This window comes from Vulpes lagopus, chromosome 6 (assembly GCF_018345385.1).
Source record: "Vulpes lagopus strain Blue_001 chromosome 6, ASM1834538v1, whole genome shotgun sequence".
Classification (NCBI taxonomy): domain Eukaryota; kingdom Metazoa; phylum Chordata; class Mammalia; order Carnivora; family Canidae; genus Vulpes; species Vulpes lagopus.
Genome location: NC_054829.1, coordinates 517,963 through 537,289, shown reverse-complemented (window position 1 = coordinate 537,289; position 19,327 = coordinate 517,963).

Sequence of the window (19,327 nt, the reverse complement as noted above, 5' to 3'; positions counted from 1 at the left end):
CCCTGGCTGCTGTGCTGGGGCCAGGCTGGGAGTGGGTGTGAGGGGGAGCCTGCGTGAGGCCAGTCCCGGGCACCCTGACCCCTGCCCCAGGTCACCCTGACCCCAGCCCCAGGTCATCCTGACCCTGCCCCAGGTCACCATGACCCCGGCCCCAGCTCACCTGACTCTGGCCCCAGGTCACCTGACCCCAGCCCAGGTCACCTGACCCAGGCCCTAGCTCATCTTCAACCCTGGGGCCCCAGGTCACTGCTTCAGGTCCCAGGCTCACTTGCCCCAGACTTGAGGTCTCCCTGACCCAGCCCCAGCTTGGGTGACCCAGTGCTAGGTCACCCAACGCAGACCCCAGCTGACCTGACCCTGGCCCCACGTCTCCCTGACCCAGGCTCCAGGCTCACCCCCCCTCCCAGGCCTCTGGTTGCTCCGACCCAGGGCCCAGGTCACCAGACCTTTGCCCCATGCTCACTTGAGCCCGCCCTGGGAGGGGGCCCCAGGCCGTGGAGTGTGGGGCTGGGTAGGGGGCTCCCCCAGAGACCCTGCTAGAGACATGTGTCCCTCCCCGTGTCTAATTGTATTTGGAAGGTAACACACTTGTCCATGGGCGGTCGTGCCCGCGTGCCCCTCTCCACTGAGATCTCGCCCCCAGGAGCTCGTGCTCCTGTCACGTCAGGACAATCCGGTCGCCCAGTGTGCGAGTGTCTGCAACATGTGGCCCGGCCTCAGAGATTTTTGAGTGCAGGGTTAGAAGTCGGTGTTTTCAGCACAGGAGAATACAAAACGGCATATTGCTCCCGCCGTGGAGGGAGAACCTGGGCGAGGCCCGGGCAGCGGCAGGGTGGTGGCGTGTCCCCTGCAGTCCTGGGGGACTGGTTGCAGCCCTCCTCCTCCTCGGCCGGGCAGGGCTGGGGGCTTGGCAGGTGTTCTGGAGGGGAGTGCCCTCCACCCCGGGGGGCCAGAACCCCTCCCACCAGCCGAGGTCGGAGGAGGGAGGGAAAGCTGCGATGGCTGAGACCCTTCTGCGGCTCCTGCACCCCAGGCTGCCCCCCTGCCCCTCCTGGCCCCCCGCCCCCGCCCCGCCGGAGCTCCTCACCACTGGCCTTCCCTTCTATTTGGACTGAATTCCCTGGGGGGCACCCAGGTTCGCTGCCCCCTGCTTCTGCTCTGCCCAGGATGGGCTTGTCTTCCTTTTCTCTGAGAGAAAGAAAGTCCCTTTTTATTGTGAAATGTCACATTCTGAGAGCAAAGTCCCCCAAACCAAGATGCACACCCACCCCAGGCCCAGGAGAGCAGCCCCTTCCTCCCAAAGGCACCGGAGCCTGCGTGGCCTCACGTTCCGAGGGGGACTGTCCCCCACCAGCCCCAGAGCCTGGGGCACAGGTCACCGCGGGGTAGCTCAGCCTCTGCCTGTGCAGTGTCCAGGCTGGCCCGAGGGCTCAGCAGGCGGGGACAGGAGGCCCTGGGGACCTTGCCTGCACCTGCTGCCCTCGGGCCGGGCCCTCCCAGCTCCATGCACCCCCTACCCCAGAGGGCTCTCCAGAGCCTGTGTTGGAACCAGGGGCCTGAGCGGGGCTGGAGGCCGGGCCCGGGCAGAAGGTGGCCGTGCAGGCGGCCGGGGGACTTGGCCGGGACTCACCCTGAGAATGCGGGAGGCCACGGTTGGCTGTGGGTTCTAGAACAATCCCCAGGGTGGCAGATGGGGATCCGGGGGGCTGCAGGCTGGGAGACCCACAGGGGAGGGGTCGGTGTGGGTCTCTGCAGAAGGCCGGGCCTGGTAGTGGGGGCCCGCGCACTCAGGGACTGGCAGGGGACGCTCAGGCTGCGGACGGGGAGGCTGCCGGGCCCGGGCCCTCGGGGCTGCGGGCTCTGTGGGAGCTGCTGGCTACAGCCCCCGGGCCGTGTGCGTGCCCGCTGGGTCTGTGTGCCCAGCTGCACCATCTGCTCCTCGACTCCGGGCTGGGGGCACGTGTCTAGGGGCTTTGGTGTGGGCCTGGGGAGCAGGTGTGTCCTTTCTGGAAGTGCACCTCTGCGCAGAGCTGGGGTCCCCATGTTCCCAGGATGAAGACCAGAGGAGGGTGCTGGAGGACAGACCTGGGGGCTCTGGGCGCAGCAGCTGCTCCTCAGGCTTCTCAGGGGAGCCCTGGGTCCACCCAGCCCCATGCTGCCTCTGGGAGAGACCGTCCCCATGAGCCCGTGGGAGCCCGTGCGCGGGTTTGTGGGACACTGTACACCCCTGAGAGCCCATGTGTGTGGATTGTGAACACTCCTGTGGGCCCCTGTGTGTCTGTAGGATTGTGTGCACTGTGTGGGGCCTGTGTGGGGCTGTGTACACCCGGGTGAGCCTGTATGTGTGTGGATTGTGGACACCCCTGAGAGCCCGTGTGTGTCTGTGGGACACTGTGCACCTCTGTGAGCCCATGTGTGTGTTTGTGGGACACTGTACACCCGTGTGAGCCTGTGTGTGTCTGTGGACTGTATATCTGTGGGATCCCAGGTGTGTGGGACTGTATAGACCCATGTGAGCCTGTGTGTGTGCACTGTGGACACCCCTGTGAGCCCGTGTGTGTTTGTGGGACCCTGTACAGCCGTGTGACCTTTGGTGTATGGATTGTGTACACCCCTGTTAGGCCCTGTGTGTTTGTGGGACTGTGTACACTGTGTGAGCCTGTGTGTGTGTGGATTTTGGACACCCCTGTGAGCCCATGTGTGTTTGTCGGACACTGTGCACCTCTGTGAGCCCATGTGTGTGTTTGTGGGACACTGTACACCCATGTGAGGCCATGTATGTGTGTAGGACTGTGGACACTGTGTGAGGCCTTGTGTCTGGGACTGTATATGCCCATGTGAGCCTGTGTGTGTGTGTGGACTGTATATCTGTGTGAGCCCATGTGTGTGGGACTGTATACGCCCATGTGAGCCTGTGTGTGTGGACTGTGGACACCCCTGTGAGCCCGTGTGTGTCTGTAGGACTGTGTACACAGTGTGAGCCTGTGTGTGTGTGTGGATTGTGGACATCCATGTGAACCTGTGTGTGTTTGTGGGACATTGTACACCCGTGTGAGCCCATGTGTGTGTTTGTGGGACACTGTACACCCCTGTGAGGCCGTGTGTGTGTGTATTGTGTACACCCCTGTGAGCCCCTGTGTGTTTGTGGGACATTGTACACCCCTGTGAGCCCCTGTGTGTTTGTGGGACATTGTACACCCCTGTGAGCCCCTGTGTGTTTGTGGGACACTGTACAGCCCTGTGAGCCCATGTGTGGGACTGTGCACACCCCTGTGAGCCCCTGTGTGTCTGTAGGACTGTGTACACTGTGTGAGGCCCTGTGTGTGGGACACTGTACACCCGTGTGAGCCTGTGTGTGTGTGGATTGTGGACACCCCTGTGAGCCTCTGTGTTTCTGTGGGAATGTGTACACCATGTGAGGCCCCATGTAGGACTGTGTACACTGTGTGAGGCCCTGTGTGTGTCTGTGGACTGTATACCTGTGTGAGCCCATGTGTGTGGGACACTGTATACCCCTGTGAGCCTGTGTGTGTGTGTGTGGATTGATGACACCCCTGTGAACCCCTGTGTGTCTGGGGAACTGTGTACAGTCTGTGAGCCCATGTGTGTGGGACTGTGTACACCCATGTGGACCTGTGTGTGTGGACTGTGAACACCCCTGTGAGCCCATGTGTGTTTGTGGGACACACTACAGCCGTGTGAGCCCATGTTTGTGTAAATTGTGTACACCCCTGTGAGCCCTTGTGTGTTTGTGGGTTTGTGTACACTGTGTGAGGCCCAGTGTATTTGTGGGACACTGTACACCTCTGTGATCCTGTGTGTGTGTGGATTGTGGACACCCCTGTGAGCCCCTGTGTGTCTGTAGGACTGTGTACACTGTCTGAGGCCCTGTGTGTGTCTGTGCACTGTATATCTGTGTGAGCCCATGTGTGTGGGACTGTATACACCCAAGTGAGCCTGTGTGTGTGGACTGTAGACACCCCTGTGAGTCCATGTGTGTTTGTGGGACACTGTACAGCCTTGTGAGCCCCTGTGTGTCTGTGGGACTGTGTACACTGTTGAGACCCTGTGTGTGTGTGTTGGACTGTGTACACTGTGTAAGGTCATGTGTGGGACTGTGTACACCTGTGTGTGTGGATTGTGTACACCCCTGTGAGCTCCTGTGTGTCTGTAAGACTGTGCACACTGTGTGAGGCCCTGTGTGTGTCTGTGAGACTGTGTACACTGTGTGAGCCTGTCTGTGTGTGTATTGTGTACACCCCTGAGAGCCCCTGTGTGTTTGTGGAACTGTGTACACTGTGTGGGTCCATGTGTGTGGCTGTGGGACTGTGTCTACCATGTGAGCCTGTGTGTGTGTGGATTGTGGACACCCCTGTGAGCCCCTGTGTGTCTGTAGGACTGTGTACACTGTCTGAGGCCCTGTGTGTGTCTGTGGACTGTATATCTGTGTGAGGCCATGTGTGTGGGACTGTATACGCCCATGTGAGCCTGTGTGTGTGTAAATGGTGTACACCTCTGTGAGCCCCTGTGTGTCTCTGGGACTGTGTAGACTGTGTGAGCCCATGTGTGTGTCTGTGGACTGTATATCTGTGTGAGCTCATATGTGTGGGACACTGTACACCCCTGTGAGCCTGTGTGTGTGTGTATTGATGACACCCCTGTGAGCCCCTGTGTGTCTGTAGGACTGTGTGCACTGTGTGAGGCCCTGTGTGTGTCTGTAGACTGTATATCTGTGTGAGCCCATGTGTGTGGGACTGTATACACCCATGTGAGCCTGTGTGTGTGGACTGTGGACACCCCTGTGAGCCTGTGTGTGTTTGTGGGACACTGTATACCTGTGTGAGCCCATGTGTGTGTGAATTGTGCACACCCCTGTGAGCCCCTGTGTGTCTGTGGGACCGTGTACACTGTTGAGGCCGTGTGTGTATGTGTGTGTGTGGGACTGTGTACACCGTGTGAGACCATGTGTGTGTGGATTGTGTACACCCCTGTGAGCCTGTGTGTGTCTGTATACTGTGTACACTGTGTGAGGCCATGTGTGTGGCTGTGGGACTGTGTACACCGTGTGAGACCATGTGTACGGCTGTGTACACCCCTTGAGCCCGTGTTTGTGGGACACTGTACATCTGTGTGAACCCCTGTGAGTGTGGATTGTGTACACCTCTGTGAGCCTGTGTGTGTGTGACTGTATACACTCATGTGAGCCCACGTGTGACTGTGGATTGTATACACGTGTGAACCCACATGTGTGTGTGGACTGTGTACACCTGTGTAAGCTGCTGTGTGAGCCTGTGGCACTCATGGTCCTGGTGGAGTATGTGCTTCCACTTCTGTGGGAGCCTCTGGAACGTGTGTGCCTAAGTGCGTGTGAGTGTGCGCAGGGTCGACACGGCTGTGAGTGAATGTGTCTCTGCAACACTGTGAGTGGCTGGGAGATACCTGTGTGCTGTGTGTCTGGCTGTGTCCATGTGTCTGTGTTTGGCAGTGTGGCCACGTTTATCTGGGGGCCACATGTGTCATCTGTGGGGCCAGTGGGTACTTCTTCAGGTCAATGCCTGTGTGTGTGTGTGTGTGTGTGTGTGTGTATCTCTAAGAGTGTGTCTCTCTGTCTCTGTGTGTCTGTGTGTCTGTTTGTATGTCGCTGTGGCTGTGATTCTTCGTGACCATGTGTGCCGGACCGTAGGAAGGGCCACCGCGCTGACCCCTGTCACCAAGGCCACGCCCTGGAGCCTTATTGATTTTATTTATTTATTTATTTTATTTTATTTTATTTTATTTTATTTTATTTTATTTTATTTTATTCTTTTATTGGAGTTCAATTTGCCAACATTTAGCATAACACGCAGTGCTCATCCCATCAAGTGCCCCCCTCAGTGCCCGTCCCCCAGCCCTCCTGGAGGCCTCTCTAAACTGGAGCCTCTCTGGAGGCTTCTGGCCTGGCTTGGGGGGTGGGTACGGGCAGGGTCCCTGCTCCGGGGAGGCCGCTCTACTGTGTCCCAGAGGGGGGCACCCACAGGGGGGCCCTCAGCCATGGTCATCACCCCCCTGCTGCCCTCCAGGCCTGTTGGTCCAGGGTGTCTGGCCATGGAGGGGGCAGCCCCCGCCTGGGCACAGCAGGGACGAGGGTTGGCAGGACGGACTGTGAAGGGTGGATGGGACCTGGCTGCGACCCGGGGGCTTTGTCCCCCTCCCCGCCCCCCCCCATAGGAGGCCCCTTCCACCAGGCAGGCCTCTGGAAGGCACCGTGGGGCCTGGCCACGCTGGACCCGGTCACGTGGGGCGATGGCCAGGCAGGGGGACGATGGGCAGGAATGGCCCCAACCACAGCCAGCTGGCACAGCCGCCCCTCCCCCACAATGCAAATGCTGGAGGGTTCTGCCTGGGCTGCCTCGCTCTCAGGGGCCCGCGGGGCTTTCCACCCCGGCCCCCACCTGCTCTGTGGTTCCCGTCCTTGGTGTTTTTAGAAATATTTGCAAGTGGATGTTTGCGCCTGTGTAGGGTGGGGCTGGGAGCCGCTCCAGCGCCCCCGGGTCATGTTTTTCAGACTGGGCTGGGGGCGGGGGCCTGCGTCCAGCTTCTGCGCTGAGGGCCCTGAGGGTCCTGGTGGGGCCCCAGGGTGTGCGCCTCCACTCTGGCGGACGTGGAGCCCAGGCCCGGCTCATGTCCTTGGGGGCGCCCCAGTGGCCAAGGTGCCGTCTTTCTTTATTTTTTAATAATACATTTATTTTTTATTGGTGCTCAATTTGCCAACATACAGCATAACACCCGGTGCTCATCCCGCCAAGTGCCCCCTCAGTGCCCGTCACCCGGTCACCCCCACCCCGCCCTCCTCCCCTTCCACCACCCTAGTTCGTTTCCCAGAGTCAGGGGTCTCTATGTTGTGTCTCCCTTCCTGATATTTCCCACCCACTTCTCCCTTCCCTTCTATTCCCCTTCCCTATTATTTATATTCCCCAAACGCGTGAGACCACATAATGCTTGTCCGTCTCCGACTGACTTATCTCACTCAGCATCACACCCTCCGGGGCCCTCCACGTCAACGCACATGGTGGGTATTGGTCGTTCCTGATGGCTGAGGAACATCCCACTGTACGCACAGGCCCCAGCTTCTCCGTCCATCATGTGTCGATGGACGCTGAGGCTCCTTCCACAGTGTGGCTCTTGTGGACGTTGCTGCTGTAAACATTGGGGTGCAGGGGTCCCGGCGTTTCACTGCATCTGTATCTTTGGGGTCAATCCCAGCAGTAAGATGCGGGTCTTGAGTGTGACCCGAGGCCCTGCCATCCAGAACCTTCCAGAGCTGCAGTGTCCCTGGGCTGAGGGGCAGGTGGACAGTGAGCCTCGGTGACAGGCAGGCTCCACACTCACACCCCGTGCATGTGCACACACTCGCTGCACTGGCCTCCTGCGTGTCCTGGAGGTAAGGGTGGCAAGAAGACCTGGCCCTTGCCGCACTCCATGTGCCACACCGTCTCATCTCATGGCCTCACAGCTCTCACCACGGAGGCCCAGGGTGGCCAGCGTGCCCACTCAGGCAGACGTCCTACCCCAGGGACAAAGCTCAGCTTCACAATGCTGCTCACGCTGTGAGTGTGAGCATGTAGTAAGCACATGAGTGTACGTGAGGAGAGTGGGGTGAGTTGGGCCCATGGGTGTGTGTGTTCAGGTGGTTGCACAGGAGCACATAGATGTGTGCAGCGTGAAGCTGTGTACTGTGTGCACGGGGTGTAAGTGTGTGGGTGTGTGCAGGTTTACACACAGAGGTGAGTAGGTATGCACAGTGTGTCTAGGTGTGTGTAGGGTTTGTGGGTGTGTACAGGGGCCTGCACACGTGTATACAGTGTATGGATGTGTCCAAGTGTATGCACAGGTGTGTGTAGACATGTGCAGTGTGTGGGTGTGCACCAGTGTGCAGTGGGTGCTCCCCAGGAGATGGGTCGGGGCCTCTCACTGTCCGGGCCTGGCTGCTCATCATGTGCCTCTGGCACAGAACCTCGGTCCGCTGTCTGGGTGTCTCCTGGTTCTCCCCAAGGCCCCGGAGCCCTGTGGGCAGGGACAGGCTGGGCTGGCAGTCAGGGCCTGCGCCGGGCAGGGACACAGAGGCGGCAGGGAAGAGTGGTGCTTGGTCACCCGAGGGGCCCGCTGGGGGCACAGTGAGTGGAAAGCGTGGGACGGGGAGCCCATGGTCAGCCTCATGCAGGAGCCAGGGCCCCAGGGAGGTGGCCCCGACCTACACACAGAGGGACTCTTGGAACCCACTCCCCCTCAACACACAGGGACACTGCACACCACACACTCACACGCACTGAAGGCCATGGTACCCACGCTCTGCTGCAGGCTCGCACAAATCAACACACACACACACGGTATTGAAATGCACGCTCCCCCCCCCCCACACTCAGAACACACAGACATGCTCACTGGGACCTGGGCAGATGGCCTGGGGCCTGAGCGAAGGAGGTTCCCAAACATGCAGACCGCCCCAGCCCCCACCTCATGAGGGTCCCCATCGGCCAAGGTCTGTCTGGGGTCAGTACGGATCACCTGGGACAGCCAACATCAGCCTGGGATCAGCCAGGGTCAGCCAGGGTCAGGCCTCAAGGGGCCAAGGTCAGCCAGATTGACACAAGAGTCATCCTATGTCGGGCAGGGTGAACCAGGGTCAGCCAGGGTCAGACTAGGGTCAGCCAGGGTCAGGCCAAGGTCAGCCAGGATCACAGTCAGGCCAGGGTCAGGACTCAGAGAGGCCAAGGTCAGCCAGAATGAGACAAAAGTCATCCTAGGTGGGCCAGGGTCAGTCAGGGTCAGGCAGGATGAGACAGGGTCAGACTAGGGTCAGCCAGGGTGAGGCCACAGTCAGGCCAAGGTCAGTCAGGGTCAGTCAGGGTCAGCAGGATCACAGTCAGGCCAGGGTCAGGCCAGGCTCAGCCAATTTCAGGCCTCAGAGAGGCCAATGTCAGAGATAATTAGACCAAAGTCACCCTAGGTCTGCCGCAGTCAGAACAGGGTGAGGTCAGGGTGAGGGCAAGGTGAGGTCAGAACAGGATGAGAGCAGGGTGAGGGCAAGGTGAGGGCAGGGTGAGGGCAAAGTGAGGCCACGGTCAGAACAGGGTGAGGTCAGGGTAAGGCAGGTCAGAACAGGGTGAGGTCAGGGTGAGGCAGGGTCAGAACAGGGTGAGGCAGGGTGAGGCAGGTCAGAACAGGGTGAGGTCAGGGTGAGGTAGGGTCAGAACAGGGTGAGGTCAAGGTGAGGGCAGGGTCAGAACAGGGTGAGGCAGGGTGAGGCAGGTCAGAACAGGGTGAGGTCAGGGTGAGGCAGGGTCAGAACAGGGTGAGGTCAGGGTGAGGCAGGTCAGAACAGGGTGAGGTCAGGGTGAGGGCAGGGTCAGATCAGGGTGAGGCAGGGTGAGGCAGGGTCAGATCAGGGTGAGGCAGGGTCAGAACAGGGTGAGGTCAGGGTGAGGCAGGTCAGAACAGGGTGAGGTCAGGGTGAGGCAGGGTCAGAACAGGGTGAGGTCAGGGTGAGGCAGGGTCAGAACAGGGTGAGGTCAGGGTGAGGCAGGGTCAGAACAGGGTGAGGTCAGGGTGAGGCAGGGTCAGAACAGGGTGAGGCAGGGTCAGAACAGGGTGAGGCAGGGCCAGAACAGGGTGAGGCAGGGTGAGGCAGGGTCAGAACAGGGTGAGGTCAGGGTGAGGCAGGGTCAGAACAGGGTGAGGTCAGGGTGAGGCAGGGTCAGAACAGGGTGAGGTCAGGGTGAGGCAGGGTCAGAACAGGTGAGGCCAGGGTGAGGCAGGGGTCAGAACAGTGAGGTCATGGAGAGGCAGGGTGCAGATACAGGGTGAGGTCAGGGTGAGGCAGGGTCAGAACAGGGTGAGGTCAGGGTGAGGCAGGGCAGAACAGGGTAGGCAGGTGAGGCAGGGTCAGACAGGGTGAGGTCAGGGTGAGGGCAGGTCAGAACAGGGTGAGGTCAGGGTGAGGCAGGGTCAGAACAGGGTGAGGTCAGGGTGAGGCAGGGTCAGAACAGGGTGAGGTCAGGGTGAGGGCAGGGTCAGAACAGGGTGAGGTCAGGGTGAGGCAGGGGTCAGAACAGGGTGAGGTCAGGGTGAGGGCAGGGTCAGAACAGGTGAGGTCAGGGTGAGGCAGGGTCAAACAGGTGAGGTCAGGGTGAGGCAGGGGTCAGAACAGGGTGAGGTCAGGGTGAGGCAGGTCAGAACAGGGTGAGGTCAGGGTGATGCAGGGTCAGAACAGGGGGAGGGGTCAGGGTTGAGGCTGGTCAGAACAGGGTGAGGTCAGGGTGAGGCAGGGTCAGAACAGGGTGAGGTCAGGGTGAGGCAGGGTCAGAACAGGGTGAGGTCAGGGTGAGGCAGGGTCAGAACAGGGTGAGGTCAGGGTGAGGCAGGGTCAGAACAGGGTGAGGTCAGGGTGAGGGCAGGGTCAGAACAGGGTGAGGTCAGGGTGAGGCAGGGTCAGAACAGGGTGAGGTCAGGGTGAGACAGGGTCAGAACAGGGTGAGGAAGGGTGAGGCAGGGTCAGAAGAGGGTGAGGTCAGGGTGAGGCAGGGTCAGAACAGGGTGAGGTCAGGATGAGGCAGGGTCAGAACAGGGTGAGGTCAGGGTGAGGCAGGTCAGAACAGGGTGAGGTCAGGGTGAGGCAGGGTTAGAACAGGGTGAGGTCAGGGTGAGGCAGGGTCAGAACAGGGTGAGGTCAGGGTGAGGCAGGTCAGAACAGGGTGAGTTCAGGGTGAGGCAGGGTCAGAACAGGGTGAGGTCAGGGTGAGGCAGGGTCAGAACAGGGTGAGGTCAGGGTGAGGCAGGTCAGAACAGGGTGAGGTCAGGGTGAGGTAGGGTCAAAACAGGGTGAGGTCAGGGTGAGGTAGGGTGAGGCAGGTCAGAACAGGGTGAGGTCAGGGTAAGGTAGGGTCAGAACAGGGTGAGGTCAGGGTGAGGCAGGGTCAGAAGAGGGTGAGGCAGGGTGAGGCACGGTCAGAACAGGGTGAGGTCAGGGTGAGGCAGGGTCAGAACAGGGTGAGGCAGGGTCAGAACAGGGTGAGGCAGGTCAGAACAGGGTGAGGTCAGGGTGAGGCAGGGTCAGAACAGGGTGAGGTCAGGGTGAGGCAGGGTCAGAACAGGGTGAGGCAGGGTGAGGCAGGGTCAGAAGAGGGTGAGGTCAGGGTGAGGCAGGTCAGAACAGGGTGAGGTCAGGGTGAGGCAGGGTCAGAACAGGGTGAGGTCAGGGTGAGGCAGGGTCAGAACAGGGTGAGGCTGGGTGAGGCAGGGTCAGAACAGGGTGAGGTCAGGGTGAGGCAGGGTCAGAACAGGGTGAGGTCAGGGTGAGGCAGGGTCAGAACAGGGTGAGGCCAGGGTGAGGCAGGGTCAGAACAGGGTGAGACAAGTCAGAACAGGGTGAGGTCACGGTGAGGGCAGGGTCAGAACCGGGTGAGGCAGGGTCAGAAGAGGGTGAGGTCAGGGTGAGGCAGGGTCAGACCGGGTGAGGCTGGGTCAGAACAGGGTGAGGCAGGGTCAGAACAGGATAAGGTCAGGGTGAGGCAGGGTCAGAAGAGGGTGAGGCCAGGGTGAGGCAGGGTCAGACCAGGATGAGGTCAGGGTGAGGCCAGGGTAGGAACAGGGTGAACCAGGGTCAGCCATGCTCAGACCTCGGGGGTCCAAGGTCACCCAGATTGAGATGAAGTCACCCTAGGTCTGCGGGCTCAGCCAGGGTTCTGCTCGGATCCGTGCAGGACACTGTGACACCCACACCTTCAGGCCAGATCACTGGGGCTCCCGGGGCCACAGGACCCGCGGGCGTGCAGCCCCGAGGGCTGAGGTCTGTGCCCACAAACAGCCAGGCGGGCTGGCACCCCAGCAGCCGTGACCCCCGGGCTGTGCACCAGGACAGGCGCGCTTGCTCCGCGGGGCTTATCCTGCGTCGGGGACCCCGGGTGTCCGGAACGGGGGCGGTGACCATGGCAGAGTCGGGAGCGACACAGACGGTGGGAGAGACAGAGACAGAGGGCAGGACACGACCCGGCCCAGGGGCCCAGCCCGTCACACACGCACCCACGGCCGGGCCCTGACCACCACCGCCCTCCGCACTCTCCACCTAACTCACCCCCTCACGTCCGCAGAGGGGGGCGGCCGGACGCCCACGTGCCTATGTCCCCACGCCCACCCACACTGCCCCCTCCTGTGCCCTGGGGGCTCGGGGTCCCTGCCGTGCCCTGTGGGGCTGAGTGGCACACCCGGGTGCCTGGGTCCCTAGACCAGCGCCCCGTGCAGCCTCGGGGGCGCAGCAGGGGGGGGGCACGTGCCCTGTGCTCCACGAAGGCCCCGGATGGTGCAGGGGCACGAGGGCGGAGGTCAGCCACCGCGGGAGCAGCCGAGCAGTCCTGGGCAGAGGCGGGCGCGCTGTGCGGGTGCGGCAGGGCCGCTTGGGCACCCACGTGCCCCTCGGGGGTCTGTCCCCCACGGCCCCTGGGATGCCCACCCGGCCCTGCACACTGTGCCCTGTCCCTGTGCAGACCCGAGCAGGCCCCTGGGCCTCGGGGGGGAGCCTGCAGGCTGCATGGGTCCCTAGCAGGGGGCTGGGAAGAGGGGGCCCCTGTGGCAGGGGATGCGGGAGCTCTGGTGCCCTGAGGCCCTGGGATCCCAGCTGCTGGGCTCAGGCCTGGGGCTCATGCAGGGGCCCCCACAGGGGGCGGACACCTGGGGTCCGGCCTTGCTGCCCTGGGGCCGGTGCCTGGGGGACGACCAGAGAGCAAGAGCAGCACACGGCACAGCCCGAGGACACGGGTGGACACTGGGAGGGCCTCAGGACAGGGGTGGGGAGTTCCAGAGTGGCGGGGGCCCTGCGGGGTCGCGTGTGGGTTCGGGGTCTGCGGGAGGGGTCCCGGAGCCGCCCAGAGAGGCCGGGCTGCGTGGGGAACGGGGACAGAGGAGCCGTGAGGCGGGGGCCTCTGGGGGAGGCGGGCTCTGCTGGCACCGAGCTCAGGCCCCGAGGGGCTGCCCCCTGGGGAACGGGGGTCGGGGTGCGGGTGGGCCACGTGGGGCGAGGCCCGCGGCTCTGCTGCGAGGGAGCGTGGAGGCCGCGGGGCGTTTGGATGCTCACAGCAGGAGTCTCAGACGCGAGCAGGGTAGACGGGCGGCTGGCGAGGCCGGCGGGCCGGGGCGAGGGGCGGGTGGCCGGGTGCAGGGCCCGGGGTACCCACTCCCGGTTACGGGGTGAGAGCGCCGCTCGGCAGCGGGGCCTGGCGCTGGGATGGCGTCGCGGGTGACGCGGGCTGTCGGCCCTCCCCGGGCAGCAGGAGCGACGTGTAGACGTGTGGGGTCACCGCGTCCCTCACCTGACCCTAACACCTCTCTCAGGGACCAGGGCCCCACGCCGCCTCCGCCCGGGTCCCCCACACACGCCAGAGGCACGAGCGTCCTGCCCCCGCCGCCCCTCCTGTCCTGCTCTCCATGCGGGGCCCCCCGACAGCCCTGGCGGGGGAAGGCGTGCGGCGGGGCTAGGGGTCAGGGGACGCCCGGGCTCACCCCGCCTGGCAGCTCGGGACACCCAGACCCGCCTGCACATCCTCGGCCTGGGCCCCTAGAGGCAGCCAAGCTGTGCTGTCCCCACCCCCCCGCGGCTCCCGACTCCTCCGCGCCCCCAGACCCGCTCACGGTCGCCCTCCCTCTGGATGGAGTCACGTGCCCGCCCCCCCAAGGCTTCGTCCCCTGGCCTTGGCGGTCCCACCTGGACGCTCGCCCCGGCCCCCTGCCGAGGGTCTGGGTGTGGGGGCAGCAGCCCCAGCCCCCGGGACCCCACCCCCCCGTGGTGAGCCCCCGGCTCTCTCTGGAGCTCAGGGAGCTGTAGGTTGGACGTCGCGACCACTGGCCATCGCTGCCCCGGTGCCCCCACCGGCCCCCACATCTGGAGTCACTGTCAGCACCACTGGCCTCGGCGCCCTCTCCCCGCGGGTCACAGGGGCCCTGGCCGTGACCCTGCCGAGGTCCCATCCCCGGGCTGGAGTAGGGCCCCAGGGTCCCGGCCGAGGCGGGGTTGGGGTGAGGCGCACCAGGAGGGTCCTCCCACGTCCTCCTGTGTCAGCCGGGAGCCCCCCTGAACGAGCGGGTCCCTCGCCTGCTGCGTGGCTGGTGATGGCGCAGCTCGGCTCCTTCTGGAAGGAGCCCCGTGAGCGTTTGGGGGTAAGGCTGCCGGCCCCCCAATTGTGTTTTCACAGTAAGGAGTCAAGGCCCGAGTCCAGGTCCAGGGGTCTTCCTGGGGTGTGAACCTCGGGGGCCCCCACCCTGCGGCCATGCGGCCCGGCGCCTGCAGGCCAGGGACCCTGCTGCCTGCGCTCGCCCCAGTGACAGCCTCGGCCTGCTGGGGCCTGTGAACCCCCACGCTGAGCCCGTGCTACGAGCCGTCCCCAGCCTCTGGCCTGGTGTCCTCGGCCACCTCCGGCAGGCACCCCACGTGTTTGCGCCCTCACTGGTCACGCACTCCTGGGCTTCGCACCCTCAGGCTGCTACACCCCAGCTGGCCAGGGCCGTCGGCCGCGTCACGGCCCCCTGTGACCTGTCCCAAGCTGGCCTCCTAGTCCGGGGGCCGAGCCGCACGGCTGCGGGGGGCTGGGGGTGCACCGTCAGCGGCTCCGGGCCCCAGCGCGGCCGCCACTCCGTGCCCATCCCGCCACCCCCACCCCCACACAACACAGGTGCGCGGGGCTCCAGTCTCCGTTTCTCCCCAAATTACTCATTTCGGGCAGATTTGGCCCTGAAGGGGACATGCAAATGGCTGTTTGTTCCACACTGAAAAACATCTTTCTCACCCACCAGGGCCGTTTCCAGAAATAGCTTGCCTCGAACCCCACCTGCGCCCGGCCGCCGCCCCCACAGCAGGCCAGGTGGGCCCAGGCCTCGCTCGGGGCCCTCCGCCCCACCCCCCGCCGGCGGAGGCCCACCTGGGTCAGTGACCCGGTGACGGGCCTGCAAATGGTGACTTCAGTGAATCAAAATGGTTCTCAGCTTGTCCATCCCCGGCCTCTGTCCCCGGTCCCCAGGGACGCGGCCTCGCAGGCCGGCCTGGTGGTCCAAGCCCCAGGGCTGGCGGGGTGTAGAGGGAACAGGAGGGCCCGGGGGGAGGTGTGCTGAGGACACCCCCGGGGACCTCGTGTCCCTGCACTGGCCGCCCCCCACCTGGCAGTCCCCCCACTACACACCAGGACAGGGCGGCTCGGCTGGGCCAGGCAGCTGCGGGTCACCCGGGGCTGGGCCTGTGGAGTGGGCCTGGGGCCACGGGTGCTCACGGCACCTCAGCCCTCGTCAGCCTGCGGCCTCCCCCTGCCTGGGCCTGTCCACGTCCCCACCGGCCTTCCTTGTCCCTACCTACCTGTCCACATCCTCACCTGCCTGTCCTCATCCCCACCAGCCTGTCTCTGTCCACACCTGCCTGTCCATGTCCCCACTGGCCTGTCTAGGTCCCCATCTGCCTATCCCCATCCCCACCTACCTTGTCCTTGTCTGCACCTACCTGTCCCCGTCCCGATCCTGCCTGCCCCCATCACCATCTACCTGTCCTCGTCCCCATCCTGCTTGTTCTTGTCCCCACTTGCCTGTCCCCATCCCCACCTCCCTGTCCCCATCCCCATCCTGCCTGTCCTCATCCCCATGTACCTGTCCTCGTCCCCACCCGTTGCTCCCTGAGTTTTTCATCTGTGTGTCTTTGTGTCTCTCTCCCAGTCTCTGTATCTCTATCTTCATGTCTCTCTGTCTCCAGCTCCTGATGTCTCCATCTCTCTCCACTTGTGTGTCTTCACAACTCAAACTGCTGCTCGGGGCCGGCAGCCTTACCCCCAAACGCCCTACTCCAGCCCAGGGATGGGGTCTCGGCAGGGTCACGGCCAGGGCCCCTGTGACCTGCGGGGAGAGGGCGCCGAGGCCAGTGGTGCTGACGGTGACTCCAGATGTGGGGGCCGGTGGGGGCACCGGGGCAGTGATGGCCAGTGGCCGCGACGCCCAACCTGCAGCTCCCTGAGCTCCAGAGAGAGCCGGGGGCTCACCACGGGGGGGGTGGGGTCCCGGGGGCTGGGGCTGCTGCCCCCACACCCAGACCCTCGGCAGGGGGCCGGGGCGAGCGTCCAGGTGGGACTGCCAAGGCCAGGGGACGAGGCCTGGGGGGCGGGCACGTGACTCCATCCAGAGGGAGGGCGACCGTGAGCGGGTCTGGGGGCGCGGAGGAGTCAGGAGCCGCGGGGGGGTGGGGACAGCACAGCTTGGCTGCCTCTAGGGGCCCAGGCCGAGGATGTGCAGGCGGGTCTGGGTGTCCCGGGCTGCCAGGCGGGGTGAGCCCGGGCGTCCCCTGACCCCTAGCCCCGCCGCACGCCCTCCCCCGCCAGGGGGCCCCGCATGGAGAGCAGGACAGGAGGGGCGGCGGGGGCAGGACGCTCGTGCCTCTGGCGTGTGTGGGGGACCCGGGCGGAGGCGGCGTGGGGCCCTGGTCCCTGAGAGAGGTGTTAGGGTCAGGTGAGGGACGCGGTGACCCCACACGTCTACACGTCGCTCCTGCTGCCCGGGGAGGGCCGACAGCCCGCGTCACCCGCGACGCCATCCCAGCGCCAGGCCCCGCTGCCGAGCGGCGCTCTCACCCCGTAACCGGGAGTGGGTACCCCGGGCCCTGCACCCGGCCACCCGCCCCTCGCCCCGGCCCGCCGGCCTCGCCAGCCGCCCGTCTACCCTGCTCGCGTCTGAGACTCCTGCTGTGAGCATCCAAACGCCCCGCGGCCTCCACGCTCCCTCGCAGCAGAGCCGCGGGCCTCGCCCCACGTGGCCCACCCGCACCCCGACCCCCGTTCCCCAGGGGGCAGCCCCTCGGGGCCTGAGCTCGGTGCCAGCAGAGCCCGCCTCCCCCAGAGGCCCCCGCCTCACGGCTCCTCTGTCCCCGTTCCCCACGCAGCCCGGCCTCTCTGGGCGGCTCCGGGACCCCTCCCGCAGACCCCGAACCCACACGCGACCCCGCAGGGCCCCCGCCACTCTGGAACTCCCCACCCCTGTCCTGAGGCCCTCCCAGTGTCCACCCGTGTCCTCGGGCTGTGCCGTGTGCTGCTCTTGCTCTCTGGTCGTCCCCCAGGCACCGGCCCCAGGGCAGCAAGGCCGGGCCCCAGGTGTCCGCCCCCTGTGGGGGCCCCTGCATGAGCCCCAGGCCTGAGCCCAGCAGCTGGGGTCCCAGGGCCTCAGGGCACCAGAGCTCCCGCGTCCCCTGCCACAGGAGCTCCCTCTTCCCAGCCCCCTGCTGGGGCCCCATGCAGCCTGCGGGCTCCCCCCCGAGGCCCAGGGGCCTGCTCGGGTCTGCACAGGGACAGGGCACAGTGTGCAGGGCCGGGTGGGCATCCCAGGGGCCGTGGGGGACAGACCCCCGAGGGGCACGTGGGTGCCCAAGCGGCCCTGCCGCACCCGCACAGCGCGCCCGCCTCTGCCCAGGACTGCTCGGCTGCTCCCGCGGTGGCTGACCTCCGCCCTCGTGCCCCTGCACCATCCGGGGCCTTCGTGGAGCACAGGGCACGTGCCCCCCTCCAGCTGGGCCCCCGAGGCTGCACGGGGCGCTGGTCTAGGGACCCAGGCACCCGGGTGTGCCGCTCAGCCCCACAGGGCACGGCAGGGACCCTGAGCCCCCAGGGCACAGGAGGGAGCAGTGTGGGTGGGCGTGGGGACATAGGCACGTGGGCGTCCGGCCGCCCCCCTCTGCGGACGTGAGGGGGTGAGTTAGCTGGAGAGTGCGGAGGGCGGTGGTGGTCAGGGCCCGGCCGTGGGTGCGTGTGTGAGGGTCTGGGCCCCGGGGCCGGGTCGTGTCCTGCCCTCTGTCTCTGTCTCTCCCATCCCCCATGTTACTCCTGACTCTGTCATGGTCCCTGCCCTCATCCCGGACCCCGGGGTCCCCGGCGCGGGATGTGGGTCCTGCCGTGAGCCCCGTGGAGCAAGCGCGCCTGTCCCGGTGCACGGCCCGGGGTGCACGGCTGCTGGGGTGCCAGCCAGCCTGGCTGTTTGTGGGCACAGACCTTAGCCCTCGGGTCTGTACGCCCGCGGGTCCTGTGGCCCTCGGGAGCCCCAGTGATCTGGCCTGAAGGTGTGGGTGTCACAGTGTCCTGCACGGATCTGAGCAGAACCCTGGCTGAGCCCGCAGACCTAGGGTGACTTCGTCTCAATCTGGGTGACCTTGGCCCCCCGAGGTCTGAGCCTGGCTGACCCCGGTTCACCCTGGCCGACATAGGATGACTTTTGTCTCAATCTGGCTGAACTTGGCCTCTCTTAGTCCTGACCCTGGGTGACCCTGGGTGATCCCAGGCTGATGTTTGCTGTCCCAGGCGATCTGTGCTGACCCTGGACAGACCCTGGCTGATGGGGGCCCACATGAGGTGGGGGCTGGGGTGGTTTGCAGGTTTGGGGAACCTCCCTTGCTCAGGCCTCCCGCCCATCTGCCCAGGTCTTGGGTTTCGGGCCTGATTCTTGGAATAGCAGTGTCTGGTGGGGACACCTGGCCTGGGTTGCGCTGTGCTCACAATGACTCAGCCCCCTCCTGGGGCTATTTTGGGTGTTCAGCAGGTGAAGACTGACAAACATGAGAAAAACAAGAGATCACAACACCATCGCCTCTACCCCTGTTCCCACTCCTGTGCCTGAGCCCCCTCCCCCTGGCACCCCTGTACTGGTGACCCTCATGGCCTGGGGTCTAGCTCATTCATGCCTCCCGGGCCCTGGACATGGGCTGATTCTCTTTCCTTCAAGTCAGCATCTTTATGCCCCTCTGGGCCCTGGAAAAGATGAAACCGGACTTGGGGGTCACTATCTCATCCTCTGTCCAGTGCCCATGCCAAGAGGGTCTTGGATTGTCTGAGGGGCTCCCTCTCCTTACTGTGGGTCACTTCTGATGAGGGTTAGCACTAAGGACCCAGAACATGGGAACAGGACTCCAGATCTAAGTTGTAATGCAGGCCATGAACAAGGGCTCCAACTCAGAATAAATGGGCACTGGGTCACTTCCTGCATATGTAATGAACACTGTGACGCAGATTTTAGGACAAGGGTTCAGTGACCAGGAATTGGGATTAGTGATCGGGACCAGGGCAGAGTGACTGGGACCAGGGCCCAGTGATCAGGAGCAGGGTTCAGTAACTAGGACTGCTGATAAGTAATCAGAGCAAAATGCTAAGGACCAGAGCCCAGTGATTAGATCAGGCCACAGTAACTGGGACCAGGGCTGAGTGGTAAGTACCAGGGAACAATGTAAGGACCAGGGCTCAGTGACCAGGGCTCAGTGATCATGACCAGGACCAGGGCTCAGAGGCCAGGACAA